This window comes from Pseudophryne corroboree, chromosome 11 (genome assembly GCF_028390025.1).
Source record: "Pseudophryne corroboree isolate aPseCor3 chromosome 11, aPseCor3.hap2, whole genome shotgun sequence".
NCBI lineage: Eukaryota > Metazoa > Chordata > Amphibia > Anura > Myobatrachidae > Pseudophryne > Pseudophryne corroboree.
The window spans coordinates 351,148,022-351,164,084 of record NC_086454.1 but is presented as its reverse complement, the minus strand read 5'-3'; the positions used below and the strand labels follow the sequence as shown (position 1 = coordinate 351,164,084).

Below are 16,063 nucleotides of genomic sequence, written 5' to 3'. Positions count from 1 at the left end.
TGCTATCACATGATTTTCCGCCTAGCGAAAAATCCTTGCAGTTTTGTCACTGCCCTCCTGCTTCTTGTGCCGCCCTTTCTGTTTACGTGGGCGACTGCCGTGATGTTATCCCACTGGATCAATACCGGCTGACCTTGAAGCAGAGGTCTTGCTAAGTTTAGAGCATTATAATTTTGCTCTTAGCTCCATCTATGTGGAGAGAATTCTCCAGACTTAATCACACTTCCTTGGAAATTTTTTTCCCTGTGTGACTGTTCCCCAGCCTCTCAGGCTGGCCTCCGTGGTCACCGGCATCCAATCCTGAATGCCGAATCTGCGGCCCTCTAGACGATGAGCACTCTGTAATCACCACAGGAGAGACACCCTTGTCCTTGGATATAGGGTTATCCGCTGATGCATCTGAGGATGCGATCCGGACCATTTGTCCAGCAGATCCCACTGAAGTGTTCTTGCGGGAAATCTGCCGAATGGAATTGCTTCGTAATAAGCCACCATTTTTACCAGGACTCTTGTGCAATGATGCACTGACAGTTTTCCTGGTTTTAGGAGGATCCCGATTAGCTCGGATAACTCCCTGGCTTTCTCCACTGGGAGAAACACGTTTTTCTGGACTGTGTCCAGAATCATCCCTAGGAACAGTAGACGTGTCGTCGGAAAAAGCTGCGATTTTGGAATATTTAGAATCCATTCGTGCTGTCGTAGAACTACTTAAGATAGTGCTACTCCGACCTCCAACTGTTCTCTGGACCTTGCCCTTATCAGGAAAGCGTCCATGTTTCTTTTAAGAAAAATCATCATTCCGGCCATTACCTTGGTAAAGACCCGGGGCGCCGTGGACAATCCAAACGGCAGCGTCTGAACTGATAGTGACAGTTCTGTACCAGGAACCTGAAGTACCCTTGGTGAGAAGGGCAAATTTGGACCTGTATGTAAGCGTCCCTGATATCCAGTGACACCATATCGTCCCCTTCTTCCTGGTTCGCTATCACTGCTCCGAGTGACTCCATCTTGATTTGAACGCTTGTATGTAAGTGTTCAAATATTTCAGATCTCACCGAGCCGGTTGGCTTCAGTACCACAATATAGTGTGGAATACTACCCCCTTCCTTGTTGTAAGAGGGGTACTTTGATTATCACCTGCTGGGAATACAGCCTGTGAATTGTGTGAGGGGGAGACGTCTCGAATTTCCAATGTACACCTGGGATACTACATGTAGGATCCCGGAGTTCCCTTGCGAGTGATTCTGAAACTCTTGAGATGACCCCCTACCGCACCTGAGTCCGCTTGTACGGCCCCAGCGTTATGCTGCGGACTTGGCAGAAGCTGTGAAGGGCTTCTGTTCCCGGGAATGGGCTGCTTGCTGCAGTCTTCTTCCCTTTCCTCTACCCCTGGGCAGATATGACTGGCCTTTGCCCGCCTGCCCGTATGGGGACGAAAGGACTGAGACTGAAAAGACTGTGTCCTTTTCTGCCGATATGTGACTCGGGGTAACAAAAGGTGGATTTTTCAGCTGTTGCCATGGCCACCAGGTCCAATGGACCGCCCCTTTATACGGCAATACTTCCATATGCCGTCTGGAATCTGCCTCACCTGACCACTATCGTGTCTTTGTCTGGCAGATATGTACATCACAATTACTCTTGATGCCAGAATGCAAATATGCCTCTGCGCATCACGCATATATAGAAATGCATCCTTAAAATGCTCTATAGTCAATAAAATCTTGTCCCTGTCAAGGGTATCAAAATTTTCAGTCAGGAAATCCGACCAAGCCCCCTCAGCGCTGCACATCCAGGCTGAGGCGATTGCTGGTCGTAGTATAACACCAGTATGTGTGTATATACTGTTATGATATTTTTCCAGCTTCCTATCAGCTGGCTCCTTGAGGGCGGCCGTATCTGGAGACGGTAACGCCATGTTTTTATAAGCGTGTGAGCGCCTTATCCACCCTAAGGTGTGTTTTCCCACTCGCCCTTACTTTTGGCGGGAAAGGGTATACCGCCCATAACTTTCTATCGGAGGAACCCCACGTATCATCACACACTTCATTTAATTTATCTGATTCAGGCAAAACTACAAGTAGTTTATTCCCACCCTACAAAATACCCTTATTTGTGGTACTTGTGGTATCAGAAATATGTAACACCTCCTTCATTGCCCTTAACATGTAACTTGTGGCCCTAAAGGAAAAATACGTTTGTTTCTTCACCGTCGACACTGGGGTCAGTGTCCGTGTCAGTGTCTGTCGACCGACTGAGGTAATTGGGCGTTTTTACAAGCCCCTGACGGTGTCTGAGACGCCTGGACCGATACTAATTTGTCCGCCGGCTGTCTCATGTCGTCAACCGGCTTGCAGCGTGTTGACATTATGACGTAATTCCATAAGTAAGCCATCCATTCCGGTGTCGACTCTCTAGAGAGTGACATCACCATTACAGGCAATTTGCTCCGTCTCCTCACCAACATTTTCCTCATACATGTCGACACACACGTACCGACCTACAGCACACACACAGGGAATGCTCTGATAGAGGACAGGACCCACTAGCCCTTTGGGGAGACAGAGGGAGAGTTTGCCAGCACACACCAAAAGCGCTATAATGTATATAACAACCCTAGAAGGTGTTGTTTCTATATATGCGCTCTTAATATATATATATATATATCGCCAATTTATGCCCCCCTTCTCTTTAACCCTGTTTCTGTAGTGCAGTGCAGGGGAGAGTGGGAGCCTTCCTCACCAGCGGAGCTGGGCAGGAAAATGGCGCCTGTGTGCTGAGGAGAATAAGCTCCGCCCCTTTCTCGGCGGGCTTTTCCTCCCGGTTTGTTTAATACTGGCCTGGGTTAAAATACATACATATAGCCTTAATGGCTATATGTGGTGTATTTCTTTTGCCAAATTAGGTATTTATATTGCTGCCCAGGGCGCCCCCAGCAGCGCCCTGCACCCTCCGTGACCGTGTCAGTGAGCCTGTGAGACAACAATGGCGCACAGCTGCAGTGCTGTGCGCTACCTCTATGAAGACTGAGAAGCCTTCTGCCGCCTGTCACCGGACCTCCGTCTCCGCCGTCTTCAGCGTCTGTAAGGGGGATCGGCGGCGCGGCTCCGGGACGAACCCCAGGCTGACCTGTGTTCCGACTCCCTCTGGAGCTCAGTGTCCAGTAGCCTAAGACTTCAATCCTCCTGCACGCAGGTGAGTTGCAAGTCTCTCCCCTAAGTCCCACGTTGCAGTGATCCTGTCGCCAGCAGGAATCACTGATTAGTTTAAACCTAAAAAAGACTTTTCTAAACAGCTCTATAAGAGAGCCATCCAGGTTGCACCCTACTCGGACGGGCACAGAAACCTAACTGAAGCTTGGAGGAGGGTCATAGGGGGAGGAGCCAGTACACACCATGTGACCTAAAAGGCTTTTTAGATGTGCCCTGTCTCCTGCGGAGCCCGCTATTCCCCATGGTCCTGACGGAGTCCCCAGCATCCACTAGGACGTTAGAGAAATGCAGGTGCAATATCTAAATACTAAGCACTTCCAATCAGAATAACTATAATAAACTACAACACAGCGCAAAATTGAGGCGCTTAGTATAATTTTGGCCAAAAATATGACCACACCAACCGCGACCAGGTGACCTCGAGTCTCAGTAATGGTAGCACCTCTTATTATATATAGAGTGAGCAGCCCAATCCCATAAAACATGCAATCAGCTCAGCAGATATATGGAATATTTTATTTTATTTTTCATTTCTTTAGATATAATTCCTGCATTTTTTTTGATGAAACACCTGCACATATCATTCAGTATAGATCCCACAGGCTTTAATAAAGTATATATATTATTATAATATTTTTTGTCTTCCAATTTTTGGAAAAAATAAATGACATCAGAGCTAAATTGACAAATTAATTAAAAATAAAATAAAATGTTCTAAAATAAATGAAACAGAATAAAGCAGAGCCAATAGCATGCCAGCCTGCACATCTAGGGGGCTGTGATATGACTATGAGGGTGAGCAGAGGGAGCTGTGCCCATGCATGGACGTGCCAGCTCGGTCCGGGCACCTGGCAGCTGGCACACAGCACCATAGTCAGGGGTAGAGGGCGCTGCAAGGTAACACAGAGCTAGCCCTGGGCTCCAGGCGCGTCCACGCAGGAGAGGAGGCGCGCTCCCGCCGCCTCAGCAGCAGCAGCAGCAGCAGCAGCGGCCGCACATCCCACCCTGGTGTAGCCGGCGCAGGACCCGGGCAGCAGCAGCAGCGGCCCCCGGCGACCCCCCGGACCCAGCCCTGCAGGCGGCGCCACTTGGCACAACTTCCCTGCAGCGAGGGAGGGGGCACTCACCTGCCCCTCACCATCCAGGAGGTGGTCCCTGCCCAGGATGCCACAGCCAGGAGTGCACGGAGCCCCCACGCACAAGTGGATGAGACTGCTGCGAGTGGGAGACAGCCCTGCGTGCTGAGAGAGAGCATCCTCCTGTGGGAGTGGGGCAGAGTGCTGGACCACCCAGGTTGCTGGCACTGCCCACCCTCAGCCAGGTGGGTTGATGATGCATGGAGGTGCTGGAGCATTGCATGACTTGTTGGGTGGCCCTGAGGCTTCTAGTTACCCCTGTAGATGGTGGGGTGCTGAGCCCCTGAGATGCCCCCCATGCCTGTGACCTGGGAACTTCTGCTCTAGTTTGCACTGGGGCGGCTGCTCACTGTGGTGGGAGAAGTGTCTGAGCCGGCTCTACAGGTCCTCAGCTGGGATACAGCGTATCATCATCATCATCATCATCATTATTAGTTACCCCGGAGCAAGGGAAGTTGTGTCCTCTGCTGACCTATAGGAGCTGGAGTGTGCACCTGGCACTGCCACAGGTGAGTGCGAGCCCACGTCTTATTGTAAGGGACCTGACTGACCGGGATGCATGGGTGGGTGCAAGGGACCTGACTGACCGGGATGCATGGGTAGGTGCAAGGGACCTGACTGACCGTGATGCATGGGGGGATGCAAGGGACCTGACTGACTGTGATGCATGGGGGGATGCAAGGAACCTGACTGACCGTGATGCATGGGTGGGTGCAAGGGACCTGACTAACCGTGATGCATCCATGGGTGGATGCAAGGGACCTTACTGACTGATGCATGGTTGGATGCTAGGGACCTTACTGACTGATGCATGGTTGGATGCAAGGGACCTTACTGACTGATGCATGGGTGGATGTAAGGGACCTTACTGACCGTGATGCATGGGTGGGTGCAAGGGACCTGGCTGACTGTGATGCATGGGTGGATGCAAGGGACCTGACTGACTTTGATGCATGGGTGGGTGCAAGGGACCTGGCTGACCGTAATGATGCATGGGTGGATGCAAGGGACCTGACTGTGATGCATGGGTGGGTGCAAGGAACCTGACTGACTGTGATGCATGGGTGGGTGCAAGGGACCTGACTGACTGTGATGCATGGGTGGGTGCAAGGAACCTGACTGACTGCGATGCATGGGTGGGTGCAAGGAACCTGACTGACTGTGATGCATGGGTGGGTGCAAGGGACCTGGCTGACCGTGATGATGCATGGGTGGATGCAAGGGACCTGACTGACCGTGATGCATGGGTGGGTGCAAGGGACCTGGCTGACCGTAATGATGCATGGGTGGATGCAAGGGACCTGACTGTGATGCATGGGTGCAAGGAACCTGACTGACTGTGATGCATGGGTGGGTGCAAGGGACCTGACTGACCGTGATGCATGGGTGGGTGCAAGGAACCTGACTGACTGTGATGCATGGGTGGGTGCAAGGGACCTGGCTGACAGTGATGCATGGGTGGGTGCAAGGGACCTGGCTGACCGTAATGATGCATGGGTGGATGCAAGGGACCTGACTGACCGTGATGCATGGGTGGGTGCAAGGGACCTGGCTGACCGTAATGATGCATGGGTGGATGCAAGGGACCTGACTGTGATGCATGGGTGGGTGCAAGGAACCTGACTGACTGTGATGCATGGGTGGGTGCAAGGGACCTGACTGACCATGATGCATGGGTGAATGCAAGGGACCTTACTGACTGATGCATGGTTGGATGCAAGGGACCTTACTAACTGATGCATGGTTGGATGCAAGGGAGCTAACTGACTGATGCATGGTGGATGCAAGGGATCTTACTGACTGATGCATGGGTGGATGTAAGGGATCTTACTGACTGATGCATGGGTGGATGCAAGGGATCTTACGGACTGATGCATGGGTGGATGCAAGGGATCTTACTGACTGATGCATGGGTGGATGCAAGGGATCTTACTGACTGATGAATGGTTGGATGCAAGGGACCTTACTGACTGATGCATGGGTGGATGCAAGGGATCTTACTGACTGATGCATGGGTGGATGCAAGGGATCTTACTGACTGATGCATGGGTGGATGCAAGGGATCTTACTGACTGATGCATGGGTGGATGCAAGGGATCTTACTGACTGATGCATGGGTGGATGCAAGGGATCTTACTGACTGATGCATGGGTGGATGCAAGGGATCTTACTGACTGATGGATGGGTGGATGCAAGGGATCTTACTGACTGATGCATGGGTGGATGCAAGGGATCTTACTGACTGATGCATGGTGGATGCAAGGGATCTTACTGACTGATGCATGGGTGGATGCAAGGGATCTTACTGACTGATGCATGGGTGGATGCAAGGGATCTTACTGACTGATGCATGGTGGATGCAAGGGATCTTACTGACTGATGCATGGTGGATGCAAGGGACGTCTGCTGCAGATGATTCTCATATTGTTTTTCTCCTAGTATTCCAAGGCATTTTCTTATTCCAGCTATAATTGCCAAGTGTGACTTTTTGTTGTTTGGAAGCTTTCCTTCCCTTCCTCAGCAGCACTTTATATAATTGATATAGACCGGTGGTAACTTATGGGCATGTGTAGTTAATTACGATAACGATGCCGTTAAATTTAACCATTTCCCACCCAGCCTGAGGGCAGCGGCCAGAAATGTCATCTGCTGCAAAATATAAATGCATACGGTAAGTCGTAAAACTTTACAGTGCGCAGGGGCCCTTGGCAGGGAAGGGAGATCAATATAGAAGACGGCTGAACCCTGGGACGCCGTAGAGAGTGCACTATAGAATCCTGCGCCGCTAAGTATCCAGTCTCTTATCATTGCTAAAGTGCCTGCTGGGAGGGATGAAGCTGCATGAAATTGATGTCAGTGTTTTTTTTAATTATTATTCTTAATTAAGAATGGTGCAATGAAATAATTTCGGATGGTTTGTAGTGTTTTCTTATTGCGATGTGCTTTAAATGTGACTTGCGTTAATTAAAAAAAATAAAAATGCATATGAACTTTATAAACCCCAGGGACCTACAGTATGCCTCTGGCTTATGTCCGCTACTGTACAATATAAACTTTTCCCCAACTCTGTAAGACCTAATAAAAGTCTGGTGTGCTTGCTTGTTATACTGTATCTTTAGGGAATTGTGCTTAGATCCCGTAGCTGCAAAATCCCAATGACTGCTCGCTGCGGCCAAGATCCTACTTTTAATTCCCCTTTGCTGTAATCGGCTGTGAAATATGAGAGATGCTTATTGCAAACTCGAAAGTGCAGATTACAGTTTCCAGCGTCCCAGGGACCGGTGTCAGGTGCAAATTCCTGCTGGAAATGATAGGGCTTTAATGAAAGCATTGCAGACACCTGCTACCTGGAATGCTGATCTGCAGAGGAAAAGATTGCCAGAGTCTGAACGAAGGCTTCCGAGGAGGAACGGGAGGATGGGAGTGCCAGCTCTTGTGTCTAGGTTTAGAATTGGAGGTGTGATATTGCTGTGATTGTACTGCTTTGAAGACACGGGTGGATTAGGTGAATCTCAGAATAATCCCTGTATTCTTGGAAGGGGCTTGTTTTGAGCCTCGGTGCAGGGAACTATGGGGGTTAAGGAGTGTATCTGAAATCCCCTGGGAATTAAGTGTTTCGCCAGACAATTAAAATCTGGAAGAGCGCACCTGATGCTCCAGTCTGTACTGCGTTTGACCTGTCTCTTTCTTGTTAGCTGGGTTTTGTGCTCCTTGTAGGAAAGTGGAGAAGTGAGAGGATGATCACATGTCTGTCTTAATTATTTATAGCGGCACATCAATCAAGGAGTGCGGATCATTTATTTATAAATCGCCAAGACGGGCTAACTGGATCCAGAGCATCCTGTTCCTTCATCCTGCAAACCGGGAGCTGTCCAGTCAAACTTGTGAACAGACCGTAGAATAAATTGCTGTATTTTATTTTATTTATGAAGTCCGAAAACTGGCGGCTGTGGTTTTCTGTAGCTCTTTGCCTTCATGAGGCATAGGGGGTCATTCCGAGTTGATCGCTTGCTGCTGTTTTTCGCAGCGCAGCGATCAGGTCTCTACTGCGCATGCGTATGCACCGTAATGCGCAGGCGCGTCGTACGGGTACACAGCGGATCGTTGCTGAGCGATGGATTTAATGAAGAATCCATTAGCACGGGCGAACGCAAGGAGATTGACAGGAAGAGGGCGTTTGTGGGTGGCAACTGACCGTTTCCTGGGAGTGTTTGGAAAAACGCAGGCGTGTCCAGGCGTTTGCAGGGCGGGTGTCTGACGTCAATTCCGGGACCAAAAAGACTGAAGTGATCGCAGCGGCTGAGTAAGTCCAGAGCTACTCAGAAACTGCGCAAAATGTTTTTGCACAGCTCGGCTGCACAGGCGTTCGCACGCTTGCAAAGCGAAAATACACTCCCCCGTGGGCGGCGACTATGCGTTTTCACGGCTCCTAATCGAGCGATCAACTCGGAATGAGAGCCATAGATCTTGGTGTTAATATTACTGGAGGTGTGTCATAATGTGGTAAAATGCCCTTACGCTTCTGTCCCAAAGAGCTTGCAATCTAGTGATATGTGCTACTGGAGTGGTTATTGACCTAGCCTGGTAATTCTATTTCCTTACTTAAAAGTACATTACGTGGGGTCTCAAAACTTGTGTTATTGTGTAACAATGTGTGGCACGTGAATCTTTAGAGCCTGAAAGTTAAAAACAAAATGACATGTCACCATCGCTCTGTGCAAATATAGGACAATAATTGCAGTGACATACTGTCGCAGCCTATAAGACATTTGCTTTCGTCAGTCGATTTTGAAGTATTCTGATTGCTATACTCTATGTTGTTATTGATCACTCTATGGAACACTTATAGCGTGCAGGTTATTCAGTAACCCCTACTGTGTATTATAGATTTAATCCTGCTGCATAAAGTTAGCACTCCCATGGCTGATGATGCTTCCTTCTAAATATTGCTGCTTTATAATAAGTGCTAGTTTCCCAGTTCCCAGGATAAAGTGGCCACTAGGTGCGCTGTTTCATTAAGCTCTATGCCTAATGTTTCATTTCATTTGCACACGGATGGCAGTACAGTAGTTTCCACAGATACATATAACGCTCACGGCTCTGAATGATTTCTGTGTTGTATGAGCTGAAATAAAGTGCAAAGTCTTTTTTTCTGGGCACCTAGTGGATCCGGCAATTATTAGCCTGAAAACTAACGTTATACAGAGCTAAAAGTGGGATAAATCGGGTAAATTCATATTTTGATATGTTTTGGGTGAGGGTCCACTGTAATGTGTTGCTGCGCTGAATCTGCATATTCTGCAACATCTGTTTCTATGGGGGGGGGGGGGTGATGTATCAAAGTTTGGAGAGAGATAAAGTAACAGCCTACCACTCTTAACTGTCATTTTTCAAACACAGCCTGCAACTTGTTAGGTAGGAGATGATTGGCTGCTACTTTATCTCTCTCCAAGGTTTCATGCATATTCTCCAAAGTCAGAAAATGTATTGTAATATAATTCTGATTTGACAACTGTTTAGCTCACACGGGTGGTCATTCCGAGTTGATCGCTCGCTAGCAGTTTTTGGCAGCCGTGCAAACGCTATGCCGCCGCCCACTGGGAGTGTATTTTAGCTTAGCAGAAGTGCGAACGAAAGGATCGCAGAGCGTCTGCAAATTTTTTTTGTGTAGTTTCAGAGTAGCTCAAAACCTACTCAGCGCTTGCGATCACTTCAGACTATTCAGGTCCGGATTTGACGTCACACACCCGCCCAGCGTTCGTCCAGCCACGCCTGCGTTTTCCCTGGCACGCCTGCGTTTTTCCGAACACTCCCTGAAAACGGTCAGTTACCACCCAGAAACGCCCACTTCATGTCAATCACTCTGCGGCCACCAGTGCGACTGAAATGCATCGCTAGACCCTGTATGAAACTGCATCGTTCATTGTGCCCGTACGTCACGCGTGCACATTGCGCCGCATACGTATGCGCAGAACTGACTTTTTTAGCCTGATCGCTGCGCTGCGAACAAATGCAGATAGCGATCAACTCGGAATGACCACCTAGGGGGGGAGGGGGGGGGGGGGAATATACTAAGCTGCGGGGAGAGATAAAGTATCAGCCGATCAGCTCCTAACTGCCGTGTTGCAGGCTGTGTTTGAAAAAATGACAGGAGCTGATTGGTTGGTACTTTATCTCTCTCCACTTTTTAACTCTACAAAGTTTAGTATATGTGACCCAAACAGTGTTATGGACACTTTGCGCTTCGTGGTAAAATCATAACTCCGCGGTCTGGATTCAGTAACTGATGCCGTTCAGAGCGATGATGATGATGATACAGAAGTTAGTGCTATGTGCGTTCTGCTCCCTGCTACAGCCATGGCGCCATGATAATACGGGACAGTCACACCAGAACTGCAGCGTTGCTGGGAAGCGCAGACCCTCCTACAGAAGGCATTTTTAGGGTCATCATTGTAACATAAAAACACAGATGTTTCTGGGCAAGCAGTGACCGTGTCCGAGCCCTTATTTAAAGACCAAGTTAATCTTTAAACCTCTCCAGGGTGTTTACAGCAACAATTTTTTACTAGATGCGCCCTTCAATAGCATGTCATCTATGGCAGCTGCCAGGGGCGGAACAGGGTAGCTCTAGCAGCAACTAATATATAAGATTTGTTTTAATAAAATTAACCAGTTCTTAAATGAACCATTTCTGTTCCCCATTAGGCTGCGTACACATCAGAACAATGGTGGTCATTCCGAGTTGATCGCTAGCTGCATTCGTTCGCTGTGCAGCAATGAGGCAAAAAAAGGCACTTCTGCGCATGCATATGCGGTGCAATGCGCACGCGCGATGTACTATTACAACGGCCGATGTAGTTTCACACAAGTTCTAGCGAAGTTTTTCAGTCGCACTGCTGGCCGCAGAGTGATTGACAGGAAGAGGGCGTTTCTGGGTGTCAACTGACCGTTTTCAGGGAGTGATCGGAAAAACACAGGCGTGCCAGGAAAAATGCAGGTGTGCCAGGAAAAACGCAGGCGTGGCTGGGCGAACGCAGGGCGTGTTTGTGACGTCAAAACAGGAACTGAACAGTCTGAAGTGATCGCAAACGCTGAGTAGGTTTTGAGCTACTCTGAAACTGCACAAAAAAAAATTGCAGCCGCTCTGCGATCCTTTCGTTCGCACTTCTGCTAAGCTAAAATACACTCCCAGTGGGAGGCGGCATAGCGTTTGCACGGCTGCTAAAAACTGCTAGCGAGCGATCAACTCGGAATGACCACCGACGTGCATAAGATGTGACATCATCTGCGATGGCTGCGACGTGGGGGAGGAGCGGGGACTTGCTGCATTCAGCAGCATGGCCCTCATAAGCAATATCGCACATCGGACCTGCATGCAGGATACGACTCGCGGGAGCGCGTATTGCATGCATTATCGTGTGTACATATTACATGATATCGTATGCGATCATACGATATCAGCCGCATCGCGTGCGATATCGCATAATGTGTATGCAGCCTTGGGTAGATTTTTTCGTGTTCAGTAGTCCAGCAAACCTCTGACCCCAGATCAGAATTGCTGTGTGATTGGCACACATAGGGCCTGATTCAGACCTGCGTGCTGCTGTGCGTTTTTGCAGAGGGCTACGATCAGATAGCCGCCACCCATAGAGAGTGAAAACCCGCACCGTGCAAGTGTGCGAATGTATGTGTACGCCGTGCGAAAACTTCAGCCAGACAGCGGACATCTGCAAATCTGTTCACAACTCACTCGCCATCGAATGATTTTTCCAGTGTGTGCAGTGTGTGCAGTGTGTGCGCAGCCCAGGACTTACTCCTACAGTGCGATACACACAGGCTGATCGGGGCCGGAGCTGATGTCACACACCCGCCCTGAAAACGCTTGGGAACGCCTGCGTTTTGTTCCTGACACTCCCAGAAAACGGCCAGTTACCACCCACAAACGTCCGCGTCCTGTCAATCACCTTGCGATCAAAAGTTTTGCACTATCCTGTTGCTGTTTGGCGTCACATGCGCAGCAAATCGATAATCCGCCGCTGTGCAAATCCGCACAACAGCGGTCAGGTCTAAATCGGGCCCATAACACATTTACCACTGCAATCTAGCTGCGCCAATATGCAATATGTAGTACTTGAAATATACTTGAATATTCTCCCAAAACAGATGGGTGGCTCCCGGTTTCTGGGTGCAGCTCTCGGCCGCCTGGCAGAGCATTTAAGTCTCCCGGTCCTGCACTGCATCCACCTGACGCCGCCCACTTCCCGAGTAAAGTAAGTGGTCTGGGCGGCCGATGACGCGATTAGTGCTCAATCGCCATCTGTGACAGCAGGCTGAGTAAGCCTGAGCTTACGCAGGCTTGGCGTCGCAGTGCGGCTTGCGGGGCCAAAGAAACTGCATATGCGATGCAGTCCTAGGCTCGCCACTCATGGAAAACGGGGGCAAAACGCCCCCTTTTTCCCAAACACCGCCCGCCACTGCCCCCGTCCCTCCCTGTAAACACCTCTGCCTGTCAATCAGACAGAGGCGTTTGCAATCCTGCGTGCGCATTTTCCGATCATCGGGAAACTGCAGTCAGGGTTGCTTATAGGATCCTTACTGAATCAGGCCCTCTGACTGTTAATACTTAGTCTCACTCTATTACTGTGTTTGTGTGGCATTGGCATTTGCTATTAATAAATGTTAATCAATTCAGCCCTTGCAAAAAATGTGTATGTTATGTATTATATTTATTTTTTATATTGTATGTACATAAACGCACACATGTCTGTCTATCTATCTATCTATCTATCTATCTATCTATCTATCTATCTATCTATCTATCTATCTATCTATCTATCTATCTATCTATCTATCTATCTTATGACAGACCTGTACGAGGGGCTGCTGGTTCGTTAGCAGAGTAATAAGTGTTGACGGACTTGTCCATTAATCAGATCGGTGTTCCACGTAGCCTGTGAAATGAAACCCTACAGCCGGGGTAAAATAGTGGCTCGCAGTGATTGTTTACAGGTTTCTGGCTGATTAAATACAGGTCAGCGGATCAGTGATTTTGTGCTGGAACAAGATGTCACCACCCGGCCAGCTATTGGCCATAGCGGCCCCAGGGGCATAAGACATGATGATGGTAAATGTCAATTAGTCACTCCCGAGATTGTCTAATGCCCTTTCCTGCTCAGCCACTGTGTCCAATACTCCAGTTTATTAATGCCAGTGCTGCGCTTCTCCTATAACCCAATAAAAGTGGAAGTGAATGTATCTGGGCTTTGCTGTGCTGTGTAATGAAGTGATAAATAATGCATGCTAACCTCCACTCCATCAAACGTGCATTGTTTCTGGCTCCTAATGTAGAAAGTCCCTGTGGCCAGAGCCGCGATGACACCCTCCGATCCGCTATGCAAATCATTGGCAGTTACAGGCCGGGGCTCCGGTGCTGTGTGTCAAGTGTGTGCTTCCAATGAAGAGATTAGTCTAATTTCTCTTCTCCTAAGGCAGTGAAATGGATAGCAGTGTGCAGGATGGGATATGTTTTCCCGTGATTGATTTATACAATTTCTTTTCGCGCTTTATTCTAAATTGGCCTCTCGGCAGTGCAAGCTGGATCAAAATCGGGATGTAGTCATAGCAGCAGTGGAAACTTGTCACCAGCAATATCCCCGTCTAACTTCATCTGTCTCTAATATGATTAGGAGACTAACGGCAGATGTTGTGGTGCACCCTGAGTCCTGGACTGGGTAGGAAGCCACAGCTGCTGAACCCTGTATGACAAGTGAGGACTAGCTATCTCCTGTTCCTGGTTCCAGTCTGCGTTCCGTTCCGTCTACTACAGTTGTTTTTTTGAGAGACGTTCCGGGATGTAGCAAGCAATACGGTTTTGGGCTTTTGCACACTCTTAAGTCACCCAACGCACCGTAACAGCCTCCTTCCTAAATTATGACCCAGCGCCAGGAGGCACTAAAAACATATTTGAAGAAGATTTGTCACATTTTGGGAAGGGCAAGTACGAGTATTGCTGTTTGAGGTGGAAGAAAATGAATGAAAAAATTATATTGTGAAGAAAGCATTTTCCCAATTATATAATTATAATCTTTTTTTTTTTTTAATATTTTAATTATTAGCTTCAGGTTTTTTTTTGGGCTAAGTGGAATGGAAAGTCCAGATGTGGAATTTCCGTACCACTGTGATCGGCTGAACGATGATACACTACAGCAGTAGGTGATTCTATAATGTTCATTGCGGAGATAGAAAATCTGCATTATCGATGCACTTTCATAAATAGAACCCATTGTTTTTGGGCTTTGCCTAAAAAGCGATAAGCCAAGTTGCGGGGGAGATGTATCAGTCTTTGGAGAGAGATAAAGTACCAGCCATTTGGCTCCTAACTGCGATGTTACAGAATGTTTTTGAAAAATATCAGTAAAGCCCCTTTCAGACATAATTAGCGGGCTTCAAAATGGTTTGGACCCAGGACACAGTACGGGTTACCCCTTTCACACATAGGTGGTGACACGGGTTATCTCTGGCTCATCACCCTTCACACTGGATCCAGGTTTTCCAATAATCTAGGTCTTCCTGCATTCAGTGGGTGCTTCGAGATGATCTCATCCCTAAGCGCTACTGTCCCCAGCCAATCAATATTTTTTAGGTGTTACCCAGGTCATCAAAACATGGGCCACACCTTTCAGACCTAAGCTGGGTTGCAAGTGTCAGGAAACAACCCGGCTAGCGAGTAGGGTTGCGCACCCAGGACTCTCAACCCGTGTAGACCCTTTCAGACATAAACCAGACCTGGGTCGATATGCGTTCACGTGCAAAAACCTTGGGTTTTAGGATTACTTTATGTCTGAAAGGGGTATTAGGAGCTGATGGGTTGGTACTTTATCTCTCTCTAAGGTCTGATACATCATTGTCTTCCAGGGGTAATTTACACGGGTAGGGATTTAAATGCCGGCTGGCGGGCACAATCCCGAGCACAGCATAACGATAATCAGAATACCAACAGGGGAAGTTGAGTATACTTACCTTCCCCCAGTGAACCCCTAACCCTACCTCCTTGCATCCTAACCCTTCCCTTCCCCCTCCCTGTAGCCTAAACCTAACCTTCCCCCTCCCTGCAGCCTTACTGCTCAAGGTGCCTTAACCTAATATCTGTTGGCCCAGCTATGAACCAATCAGGGCCCCAAGTGTTGGGATGCCAGCGATGGCATTTCGATCAGTGTTGGGATTCCGGCGTTGGTATTTTGACTGCCGGGATCCCGACTGGATCCTATTTGCACTCTTGTGGCTATAAATAGAGCTACTCCTGGATAATAAACGTTATTGTATGCTGTAATCATGCCTTATTGTGCTAAGCTCCTCCACTTCTGTAGAAACCAGGACAGACTCCACTCACACTGGTCCTACCACAAGGCAGTTTGACTCCCGCTTATCAACATTTGTGAATTTGTCCCGATGAAAATGTGGTGGGCCTGTCTGAAAATGGGCATGCTGTCACTTCAGATGGGTTTGGCATGGTTGGGCAATTGGAGACATATGTCCTAATTTTGTACGGCACATAAAAGTTTCTGCACATGCTGTGCCTGAAAAAAGTCACCTCTCTGTCACCCATTGGCACCGTTCTAATGGGCCTAATGCTGAATCGGCCTGTAACCTTTCTGCGGGCATGTGAATAATCTATGCATTACAGTGTTCCCAGCCAGGGGATGAGTTAGATTCTCG

General features: G+C 48.5%; 1 protein-coding gene across 1 annotated transcript in view; it reads left to right on the top strand.

Annotated features, from left to right (window-relative positions):
• Positions 1-4,066: 4,066 nt before the first annotated feature.
• The window catches only part of CHST8 (carbohydrate sulfotransferase 8), a 475,169-nt gene continuing 463,172 nt past the window's right edge, over positions 4,067-16,063 (top strand). Inside the window, exon 1 of the mRNA XM_063945979.1 lies at positions 4,067-4,857. The gene's annotated coding sequence lies outside the window, so the exon portion shown is untranslated. The remainder of the gene's footprint in view (positions 4,858-16,063) is intronic.